Raw genomic sequence first — 12,934 nt, forward strand, 5'->3', positions numbered from 1 at the left:
TCTCTGACACATTTCCGACCAATCGACCTTTGTAACGTGGCTTATAAAATGATTGCCAAAATCTTGTTGAATAGATTAAGGCCTATCCTTCAATTCATTATAAGCCCGTTCCAAAGCGCTTTTGTCCCAAACCTTGCAATTCATGATAACATTTCCATTGCCGCCGAACTTTTTCACCACATAAGAACCTCTGCACCAACAAAATACCCAAATGTAGCCCTGAAATTAGACATCAAGAAAGCATATGATAGTTTGGATTGGGGGTTTATCCAAGCTACTTTCTCTAAAATGGGCTTCCCATCTAGATTTGTCGATCTCATCATGACCTGCATCACCACCATCACTTATGCTATCAACATCAATGGCACGTCGTAAGGGAATATCAAACCAACGAGAGGGCTACGACAAGGCGACCCACTTTTGCCTTATATTTTTATTATTTGTGCTCAGATTCTCTCGACAAACCTAGCTAAAATGGAGATGAAAGGCAAATTGCAAGGCTTAAGAATTTCCAAGAAAGGCCCACCAATCCTTCATTTGATGTATGCAGATGACTTGCTCATTACCTGTATGGCCAAGCCGGACACTTGCCATGTGCTACAACAAGTTCTACACTCCTATTCAACCTCTGCGGGTCAAGCTATAAACAAAGAAAAATCAAGTCTGATTCACCATCCAAAACTCTGGCCTACGAAAGCTCAAGAATTGGAGGAAAATTTTCTTATCTCTTCGACTTCAGAACCTCTTAAATATTTGGGAGTCAATGTTAAAAATGGAAGGTACTCTGCCCATATTCATGTGGATATACTAGAACGACTGCAAAGAAAAGCCTAGGGATGGATCAAAAAATGTGTGAACCAAGCCGACAGGTTGGTATTGATTAACACTTCTCTCATACCAACTGCTAACCATATCATGCAGACTCAGATGCTCCCAGATCACGTTCACAAAAAGATGAACAGAATCACTAGGAATATTTTTTTGGGAGTAGGCATCAGAATGAGTAAACAACACAATCAAGCATTATTACTCAAAATAGCTTGGAAACTGTAATCGAACCAACAAGCAATTTGGAACCAGATGTGTGAAGATAAATACCTCCACAACACTCTATTTCTAGATCACCTGAGCATCAGCCCAACACCTCCGAGTGCAAGTCCATATTGGAAAAGCTTAACTAACTTGGTTTCTGTTTTGCAAGATAATTGTTTAAAAATCATTAGCCATGGTCAATCAACAAACATCCGTAGTAACTGGATACCAAACCAAGTCTCTCCAATAGTAACAACCCTACCACAAGATACTCCAGTTTCTTTTCTCATCAACTCAGATTCAAACTCATGGAATCACCGAATTATTTTCCATTCCTTCGATCAAAACACATCCCAAAAAATCATCAATATACACCTACCATGATAACCCATTCATGATAGGTATATATGGCCATACTCAAAAATAGGAGAGTACACTGCAAAAACTGGATACACCATCATCTCCAAACCCCAAGCATCACCATCAAACCACCAAACACCATCTCCTTCAATCACATCACCCAACCTTGTGGACTACAAATCCATCTGGGATTTACAATGTCCACCAAAAATCAGACTTTTCATGTGGAAAGTTGCCTTATAAGGATTACCAATCTTCAACAAACTACATCACATCAACCTCACCCCGACCAACCTATGTCCAGTGTGCACTTCATCGAGAAACTGAACAACATATTCTTTTCGAATGTGGCCAAGCAACCGAGCTATGGAATCTGATCATCACCCATTTACCAAGTGTGAGTGGGGAAAAACGATTTGCTGGTTTTTACGGAATTGAAGAGTCGACCGTGTGGAAACTCCTTGAACCGAGCTAAATGTTGAACCTCACACAGATGCACTGCAAGAAGGGAGTGCTTTAAGTTCGAGAGATCAATCTGTAAGACCCCAACCTAAACCAAGAACAATGGACGTTCCAGAGTCAATTCAGTCACAAGAGAGGATGGGTTGATCTGTAGGAGGGAAGCTGAGAAATGCGTGAGATCAATGGTGATCTGAGATTGTAGGTGTGTTGTGAATTCAACGTGAAAATGCTCTGAATGATTGAATTTTTCTCAATTGAGAGTAATTTCTGTGAGTTCGTGTAGACGAAAGATTGTCTGTATGAACTTTGATGAGAAATTGCTCGTTTTGGCGAATGTTGTTCGATTGTTCGAAAAACCTCTGTCTTTTCAATCAGGATTCAGGGACATTTTATAATGCCGGAGTTGAAAAAACCATGATCCCATGAAGTGTGACAGTTGCTGGAATCAAAGAATGGGAAATGGGGAAAACATGTTAAAACCAACTACCCATCATGCGAAGACTTGGTTAACTTTCCACCCACTACTTTGCTGACTCTTCGAGCTGATTGCACGACTTGCTCACATTCTCATTGTGGGTGAACACACGTGCCGTAGACCGCCAGACCAAAATCTTAGTTAGTATCCCCCCATGTGACACGATTGAAATCTCGTGATTGTGGAGTCAGTTGCTGACTTTATGGGACGATGAGTCCATGTATTGATGAGTTGAACATGATTAGCAAATGTTTCGAAACTCATAAATTTAATGTGTCTGCTGAAACGAGGTATCATCATAACCTAAGACGAGCAAAACTGTGTCGCTAAATTATTGAATATTGATAGTTGAACCAATATTCTTTGATTTGAGCAAATATTGCTAGTCTGAGCGAATATTGCTAATTGAGTAAATATTGCCGGTTCGAGTGAATATTCTAGTTCAAGCAAATATTGCTAGTTTGAACAAATATTGTTCTTTTGATGAATTGTTGGTAGCTGGACCAAATAAAATGTTAATTTAAGTTACTGACTGCTGAGTCGAGCACAATAAATATGAATATCAATCATGGAATCAACATAAAATTATCAGAGTGTTCGAATCTGCACAGAATCACGTTTCTGCAGAGCTCTGGATTCAAAACCTTAATTTTACCGAAATGATAATTTATTGCAAATCAACACGGGACCGGATACATGGGATAACGGGTTCACCATATAATGCCCAAATGCTCGAATGAGCAAAAATACCAAAGTCTCTTGAGGACCAGTTGGTGAAAGAATTATTAAATGTTGATTTAATCATTTACTGAAATAATGCTCGTGTGAGAAACAAATCATAAAACCTGATGTAGAAAATATGAGGGGCCGACCAAGAGGTCATGAGACCGACTCTTGATGGTCGTGGGACCAGTAGATGGTCGTCTGAGCGAACTTCCAATTGTTTGGAAAGAGTTCGAACCTAATATGAGCAACTGAGCAAATTAGGTTAAAATCATTAAAACATGCGGGACCAGCTGTTTGCAAGCCTCAGGGTCACCCTTGGTCTGTCAAGGGGATGTGCCCGTGTCACCATAGTGTCCGTGCTTCAGTCCTGAGAATTTTGATATTTTCTGATGCACGTTTGAGCAACATTTGGAGAAAATATAAAAAATCCATGGTTTTGCTGAAACTGGGAAAAATACATGAGATGATGAAAATAATAAATAAACAAGGAATCACAAGGTGTGGGACCGGCCATGGCTAGGGCATGGCCGGCCGGCTGACACGCGGTCCCACATGCTTTTCCCAGTTTTATGTGATTTTATGTATTTTTCTCTGATTTAAGGGAAATTCCATGAAACTGGAGAGTTTGGCGAAATTAGGGAACTTCCATGAGATGAGAGACATAAATTAAAATATAAAATAGGGAATGGGAGTGTGGGACCGGCAATGGCCGTGGCATGGCCGGCCAGCCAATAGGCGCGGGTCCCAAGGCACCCTTCCCAATTTTATGTAATTTTGATGATTTTAGATAGTTTTCATAAAATCAAAGGGATTTGTTGAAAACCAAGATATTTTGTTGAAATCAGGGAGTTTACATGAAATCAGGAAACAAAACACCAAATAATAATAAAATAATGGGCGTGTGGGACCGGCTAGGGCATGGCCGGCCGGCTAGAGACCGGTCCCACAAGTTTTTCCTAATTTTTAAATATTTTCCATGATTTTAGAGAAAATACATGAAATTAGGTAATTTTAGGGAAAATTCATAAAATCAAGGAATTTTCATAATTTGAGAGTAATAATAAAATAATGGAGACGTGAGGTGTGGGACCGGCCACGACCAAGGCATGGCCGGCTGTTGCTCGGTCCCGCGACACCTGTCCCTAATTTTATTATTTTTTGATAAAATCATGTGATTTAGATCAAAATACATGAAATTAGGTAATTTTCATGATTTTAGGGAAAATGCATAAAATCAAGGAATTTTCATAATTTGAAAGAAATAATAAAATAATGGAGACGTGAGGTGTGGGACCGGCCACGGCCAAGGCATGGCCGGCTGGTGCTCGGTCCCGCGACACCTTTCCCTAATTTTATTATTTTTTGATAAAATCATGTGATTTAGATAAAAGTACATGAAATAAAGGAAATTTGCTCGAACAAGAGGATTTTCATGAGATCGTGAAAATAGTAAAAATATGGTAAAATATAAAATTGGGCGCGGGGCTAGTCACGGCATGACTGGCCGGCTGGTGAGCCTAGTCCTCTGGCGCTTTTGTTTAATATTTTATTATTATTATTTTCCCTTCCTATTTTGCATAGGTTCCTCGTTCGTTCACATTTTTGAAATGCTCGTGCGTGCATTCAAAATGCTGGTCTGTGCATTATCTGCTAATTACACTTGCACCATTTTTTTCAGGGATTATTCGATGCTCAGATGCCTGTTTCGTTGAATATTTATTACTAACCTGTGGAATTCTGCTGGGAAGAACCACAGATTGAAGTAACGAAATATAACGAGGACTCGTAGAATATTGCTGAATATTCAAGCGATTAATTGACGACTCATAGAATATTGCTGGATATTCAGACGATGGCTCGTAGAATATTGTTGGATATTCAGAAGATTTAAGATAATTAATTGCTGGCTCTGTACTAGAAGGGCTTCATGTCTAGGAGCATTAATTCTCTGAGGGTTGAGCAATATGAACTTGCTGGAGTGTCATATTCCTCTTGCAAAGTCGGGGATAATATGGTTACATCCCGAAGACGTTGTCGCTCTATACTAGCAGACATGCTGTCTAGGAGCCGCCCAATCTTTCGATTCTATACAGTATGAAATGTGCCGTGGCCTCAGCTGAGAGACTGCACATCTTCATCTTCTCTGAGAGACTTTCTCCATCAGAGGTGGCATGAGCTTTCATGCACAGAGACATGAGTCTCGATACTCATCTGATTGCCGGATCCGGAGTAATTACTGAAATTGTTCAGTATTCATGAGATGTGTCGTGGCCTCAGCTGAGAGACTACACATCTACACGTACTCTAAGAGACAGCCTTCTCAGTCAGAGATTTATGACATGAGCTTTCATGCTTTAATGAGAGACGTGAGTCTCAATATTCATCCGGTTGCGGAATCTGGAGTATAGTTTTACAATGCTACCCTTTGTCGAAAATCCACCATCTTTATTAAGTCCCCTTCTTAGTGAGGAACAATCATGTTCCTCAGTCAGCATTTAATGGTGATTTTCCAGGTATAAATAAAAATAAGTAATTGAACTTAGTCATAAGATAAGATATTACCGGATTTCGACTGAATGAGCAAACCATGGTTTGAGCGGAAACCTCTGTGGCATAATAGAGTCATCCAGTGAACATAAAACCGTGTAGAACCGCTGGTTCGATGGTGGAACCTTGGTTGGTTTAGGATTCACGGGTCGGGCCCAAAAGGGAAATCCTTATGGAATTAGGTTTTGGAAATAAAATTAGGTATAAAAGGGATTAATTCTCTTTTTTTTTTATTCTCTTCCCACGACCACCATCCTCTTCATCACTCACTCACGTCCGAGCTTGACAGGAGCAGGAAGGATTTTGCCGGAGCGTCACCGTCCGTCCGACCGGAGCTAGCACCGTCCGGCCAACTTCCGGCCGGCGCCGACCAGGTGCGTCCAATTTTTTTTTTTTAGATGTTTGATGATTCCATGAGTGTTTCATGCTTTCACCATATCAAAATCCTATACATGTGTATATGTTGATGTGGGTTTTGTAGAAAACCCTTGTTTTATCAAACGTATGTTCGTTCGATCGTTAGTTTTGAAAACTAATAAAAATCCCTGATTTATGAGAGATTTTTTTTATATATGTGGACTTAGGTCCAGTGATAAAACTTAGTGTATGAGCTTTCATGTGAACCAAGATTTTACCTTAATAGATGTGAGCTTTCATAAAACCGAAATAAACTCCGTTTTAAAGGATAATGTTTATTCGAGGAAAATATACATATATATTTTTATGTATGTAAACTTATGTCCAGTGATAAAACTTTATTTATGAGCTTTCATGAGAGTTAGTATTTTATCACAATAGGTGTGAGCTTTCACAAAACTAGCATAAACCTTCGTTTTTAATAAAACACTAATACGAAGGAAAATAGATTTTTTTTTACATGTAGCCGTGACATATTTTATGTGAAACATGATGACGTATTTTATTCACATGGATTTGTTCTTATTAGATAAATTCTGAAAATTTCTATGAACAAATTGCATTAATTATTGTTTTGTAAAGTCAAGACATGGGTTTTGAGTAACCTTCAAACTATACAACTTATTTGTGATGAAGTCATGTCTTATTGTAAATATCATAGTTCAGTTGTGTGAATGTTCACATTATGAAAATTATGTACATGATTTTATGAGAAAATCATTTTCCATGAACTAATGAAGTGTTATTTGTTATTGCATGTTTCAAGGAACGAATTGATTTCGTGTGTTAACTCTTGTATTGCAACCACTATTGTTAGTGAAATTGAAAGAGGTAAGAGTTCAAGATTTACCGTTTGTAAACACCGGCGTTTTAATTTGCATGATTTCATCATCTTATTGAATTCGCGGATGACTGAAACATTGTGTGGATTTCACAGCAGCTTTGCGTGGATGTCTGATTCTCCAGCCAATGACGCTTCCAGAGATGAAAGGTGTGCAGATGATGATATCTCCATAGAGGAAACATGCACGGATGAGACTTCCGTTGGTGAGGAAGACGAAACACCTGGAGTCAAGAATGTCCCAAACATAGATGATGCTTTCTTTGAGGTTCAGGAGCCCGAAAATCGTCTCAAGTCCCCGGTATATCGCCTTCTGATCAATCCCAGGACGGTCACTCAAAAGAAATTGGTGACTCCTCGTGCTGCTATTCGGTTCTGTATTGAACGAGGATTATTCTAGGCTTCAATGATTGAATTCAAGATTTCTCGACGCCCTTTAGAGAAGTTCTCGGGATAGTCTAGACACATGCTGGGATTTCCTCGTGTTGGAGCTATGATGGATAGAACACAAATTACCAGGGCCGTTCAAACATCTGGAGATTTGTATATCTTTCATGACACACGAGGTATTGTAGCTCTTCTTGCTCGCTGGTGCATCCAAATTCATACGTTTATATGCAGCTGGGGAGAGTTCACTATTACCTTGGAAGATGTAGTTGCTTTGTTGCATCTTCCAATTACAGGTAACTTTCCTGAAGAACTTTGGACGGCGGAAGAGAAAGTAGTTTCCAAAACTTTAATAGCTGAGATGGAGAGAATCAATAAGGTTTTTGGTAACGGTTGTTACGCTCATTGGTTGACACATTGGTGGCCACGAGACGCCCCTCTTGATGAACTCGACGGTATGTTGTCTATTGCTGCTTTCTTGTGCTTATGGATGTCCAGAGATGTGTTTGAAGATGCTGGTACCTTGTTGAAGCCGTTTGTAATTCCTTTAGCTATTAAATTGTCTCAAGGTGAACAACTTCCGCTCGATATCTTATTCTTGGGTTCTTTATATTCTAACCTGGACTCTTTAGTCGTAGACTCCAGTGTTTCGAACGGCTTCATGAAGATTGAATGTTACGCCAATACGATGTTCCTCCAAGCTCTGATGTGGGAGCGTTTCGGAAACTATGCACCCATTCCCCGTAGTGTCTTACAAAGTCTGAACTCTGCTAATGCTCGACGTATCTTCCATGAGAAAGACAACGCTAGGATTATGCGCTGGTCTACGAAGCAAATTCAGTCAAATACACGCTTCATCGACGTATTAAATGACGAGTCTGAGTTCAACTTCCGTCCTTGGGTGGTGGTTCCTCCTCACGTTTCTCAATTGAAGATTTTCAATGCTAGAGAAAGTAAGTATTTGAAATCCGGTGATGATTTGAGTGATGGCGAAAGATCTTTCATGCTGAGTTGTACTCCTGGTCACATAATATCAGCAGCGTATGGAGATTTTTCGGTGGAGGAGTATAATATTGACAGAACCGCCCGTCAGATGGGTATGGACCAATGTGTTCCAACCTTCAGAAGGAGAAGACCATCAGTGGAACAACTTAAGACTTGTTTAGATCACACACATGATGAAGGGAGCTCCTATTGGTTCCCTTGTATTGATCGAACCACGTACGTGACTCCAGGTTACATGGAGTTTTGGGATCAGCAGCTTGAGCGTCTTAATGATTATGTGACGGCCTCCCAACCTTTAGTGAAGGATCCCCTTCTTCTGAGATGAGTGCCTCTCGTTCCAGACTAAGGAATATTTCTGGTGGTGACAAACGAAAGACATCTCCAGGAGGTTCACCGGTATGTATTCTTTTGCATATTCCTCATACAACTCGTATAATCGTATTTAATTACTACCTCAATTTCTTTTGCAGGAGGGTCGTGCTGTGAGACCTCGAATTGAAGTGAATTTCTCAGAGGCGGAGACAATTGCCCACGGTGGAGAAGGCAGGAGCAAGAATTGCAAGTTGTTTCCCAACACCATAAAGTCCCTAGTCGCCTTTTTGGTGAGTTGTTGATATTTTTCCGCTGTGACTTCTTCCATCCGCATTATCAGGATCTCAAAACTAATATTTTTTATTTGGTTACAAGACTTTGATCCGTCTAGTATTGACGGTCTTCGATTCTCTGTTGTTGAGCAGACGACTTCTGATTTGAGTGTTGAAGAAGAAGTCGCCATGAGTAATTTCCTTTACCATCGGACATAAAAGTTTCATGTGAAGATGCTAATTACTTGATAATATGTCTAGGAGGATGTCATCATGGAGGCGAAAGTTCTGATGTTCTTCTTTCCTCTGAGAATATAGATGAAGGCGCTTCCAAAAATTCGGAGCCAAATAGAAGTAATGAACCCCTTGTCGTTAATACGGACGATCATAATTCCTCGAGTACTTCGGAGACCTCCAAAGTAAGTATATACCCTAACCCTCTTCATATAAGTATGAAAGTTCTGATTTGTGAATGAATGAATGAGAATCTATGTGTATATATGAAAAAACCTGGTCGAACTTCGTCGTCAGAAAATTCAGAACCCAGTTTTGTTTTATCAAAAACGCCGTAAAGTCTTCATCTGGAGTCGGATTTTCAATATCTACATATGTATCCTCAATCCCAGGAAATTTCCAAGCTTTCCTAAAGAAGCCTTTTAAGTTTTGAGCACGTTTAGGGCCTGAAAAAGACGAAATAGTAAACCTCCAGGAGACTTTCAGATCTTTTTTCAGATTGCATGTTGCCCGATGTTTTAACAACAACTCCTAGCTCGTTCGCCCAATTGCCATGAAATTTGGACATGTTGTAGAGGACTTCCATATGAAGAGAATGGTGTATGACTCAACTATAGACTACATACCAATTGCTCCCAGTTCGTCATTGAACACAGGGCAGTGTAAAATTTCTTCAGCTGAGTTTCTTTGAAAACGTGTTTCATGACTTTGATGCTACTTGTACACGTCTTAGATGCATGATAAGGAACTTAGATGATGTTAGTTCACTTAATTTCTTAATTTTATAATCGTATTGGATTTCCATCCTTGAATCATTCTAATCCCATGTAATCTTCGCATTAGGTGCTGAATAACGAAGTTGGGAATTATGAATCCAGTAATGATGGTTTGGGCAATCCAGGAGTTGTCGATGACAAGACTTCTATATCTGTGCATCAAGATGATGAATCGCTGGTCGTTGATATCGTGGAGGTAGAAGAAACTCTAATTGTGCATCAGACGGTGGAACCCGAACCCGAAATAGCGGAAGCTACTCCTTCTGAAATTGTCTCTATGATCACCGATGTTGCTCCAGTAGTTGAGAACCAGATGATAGTGCATGAGTATCCAACTGCAGGGATTTCCTTTGATCCTCAATTTGGTGAGTTACTCCCGTATCACCAGCTTGTTGGAGGATTTAGCTTTCCTATCGGATATGCTGCTATGTACAAGGAACTGTGGGAAATGTATGGACACATTGTTGTCACTCGGGATCCAGAATGCAGTTATTTTCTGACGAAACAAGTGGAGGATATCTTGCGTGTCATAGATGATATCTGGATTACTGCCAGAAATGTTGTTACTCAAGATGTACTCTTTGATTGGGAATACAACTTGAAGAATGCTGAAGATCTTGGCTTCAATCTGAAGTGGCTCCGTCAAAGACTTGAAGTTATCAGGAAAGCATTAAAGGGCGATGTTCTCTTCCCTACCAGTGATGTCGTGTTGAAGAAGATGAATGAAGTTGCTGATCTAACCAGGAAGCTGGAGGTGGAAAAGGCGGCTCTGAAAGTCTAGGAGGAGGCAGAGGAGCAGAAATCTTTCTTCGATGGTTTTCTTTAGTTTCCTTCCCATAATCCCATGAATTTCTGAACTTCTGGGAGATGTGAGGATTTCATTTGGGTTTTGATATTAGCTGTTTTGGATTGCTAGATGGTTAAGGATTTTCTTTTGGATTTGATTGAGATTTTCCTTTAAGTAAAGTGAACTGAATTTTTGATAAATTGTTGAATTCAAATACTGATTGCAAGTATTGCAAATGTTTTGGAGGAATTGAAATATAATGAAAGAAAATCCTAAATGCCAAATCCAGACATCATGAGTGCTCAAACGTTCAGTACCTCAAATACCCAATAATTTCAGACAAACGCCTTAAGCCAATTCTCGTGAATTACTGGCAGGGTTATGCCATCCGTGTTGACCAATTTGTAGTATCCTCTAGTTATGGACTTAGCAACCATAAATGGTCCTTCCCAATTGGAGCTCCTTGCGGAGTGGAGATCTCGTTTAGCCGCCTTGAGAACCAAATTCCCTTCCTCGAATTTGTTCGGCTTAGTAGTTCGCGCCTTGAATATCTTTTGCTGATTCCATGGTTGTGGAACGTATGGGCACTCATGTAGAGGAGAATACCCAGCATACTGTCTGTCGTGCTTAGCCAGGTCTTCAGCAATAAACCTCTTGATAAAATGACCGACTTGGAGAAGCTCTGAACCCAACCATTGGGTATAATATTGGCGGGGTGAAGTTGTCCATTCATAACTTTTGGTAATTGCTAAATCGTTTATAGGGAGAAGTCCTTGAATCAAAGCATCATATTTAAACATTGGTAATATTGGAGCACGAAAAAGAATAAGACTTGCCTGAGCTCGAAACCTTTTGACAAAGGTATGTGGATTTTCCCCGGGTTCTTGCGTAAGTCCCATCAAGGTTTTTACTTCCTCCAGATGCTCGAATGGTGGGGTGTCCTCTGTTTCCTCTTCCAACTTGGAGTCTTTGTCGACGACAGAGCGTGTTGAAAGCTTTGAAATTACCCTTCCAGAATCCAAGTTCTTCCAAGGATCATGTCATATCCAGGATCTTCTCGAATTATGTAAAACTTGGTCTCAGTGCAGACCAAATTCTATGTGACTTTGAGAATGATGAAGCCGTATGCATCTCTGGAGATTCCTTCGTGGTCCCTGATTGCTATGGGAGCATGAGTAGCATCTTGTCGAGTAATGCCAGCAGCTCTGAGAGTTTTCAAATGGATGATGTTGATGGTGGTGCCGACATCAACGAATGTTATTTTGAACTCATTTCCTTTAATATGCACGGTGGTGAGCAGTCCCCAGTCATACATTTCTTTGTCGGTGGCTGATGGTTCAGGAGGTACTTCTGGAATCAGTAGGCGTTTCCCAGACACTATGTGGTTCAAAGCTGTGAACATGTTTCCTCTTTGTGCTTTTGATAGATAGAGCGATTCACAAACATGCTCTATCAATGACTGAACTGCTTCCTTGACTGGTGCTTCAGAAATAGAGAAAGTCCTGACAGGAAGAGGATCTCTGTGTACTCCTTCGGATCCAAGGTTAAGTTCTCCTGACTCAACCTTTTCTATGAATATGTGTTTCAAAACTTTGCAGCTACTTGTGGGGTGGTTGACGAACCTGTGGAATCGGCAGTAACGAGGATTTTCCATGTCTTCCTCAGTTGGGTCTCTCCTGACATATGGCAATTTGATTGCACCATCTTGGATCCAGGCGTCTAATAGTTGGAGCACTTCTCCAATGGGGAGAGGAAAATCAGGTGCATCATCAGGAGTATTTGTGCGTTGGCCAGGAGCCCGTGTCTCTGATTTTTCCTTCTTTTGCGTCTTTGGAGGAGCTGCAGTATGCTTGTTCGGGGATTCATCCTTGCGCTTGCTCCCTTCTGCAACAGCGTTTGTAGAGGACTGCAGGTTGTACTGCTTTCTCGAGTGTCACGTGATTCCTCATTCTTTGTGGACTTTGCTCTTTCTAACAAAGCAGGTGCAGTGGTTGCTGATCTCTTCGCGGCTTCGTGAAGTTCTGAGAAACTCTGGAATAGAAGATTCTCCAGTAGAGCTCTGTAGACCGGGAGCATGCCGTTGATACAAAAATCTGCCAGCTGCTGCTCTGTGACATTTGGTTCATGACAGTCCAGGGCATGGACTCTGAATCTTTTCACGTAATCATTGGGATTCTCACTGACCCTCTGGAACATTCTTCCAAGATCAGAGAGAGTGACTTGCTCTGAAAAGAAAAAGTACTTTCTGTAGAAGGCGTTGATCATTTCTCCCCAATTATTTATAGTCCCCGGTGCGATGTT

This window comes from Papaver somniferum, chromosome 7 (genome assembly GCF_003573695.1).
Source record: "Papaver somniferum cultivar HN1 chromosome 7, ASM357369v1, whole genome shotgun sequence".
Taxonomy (NCBI): Eukaryota; Viridiplantae; Streptophyta; class Magnoliopsida; order Ranunculales; family Papaveraceae; genus Papaver; species Papaver somniferum.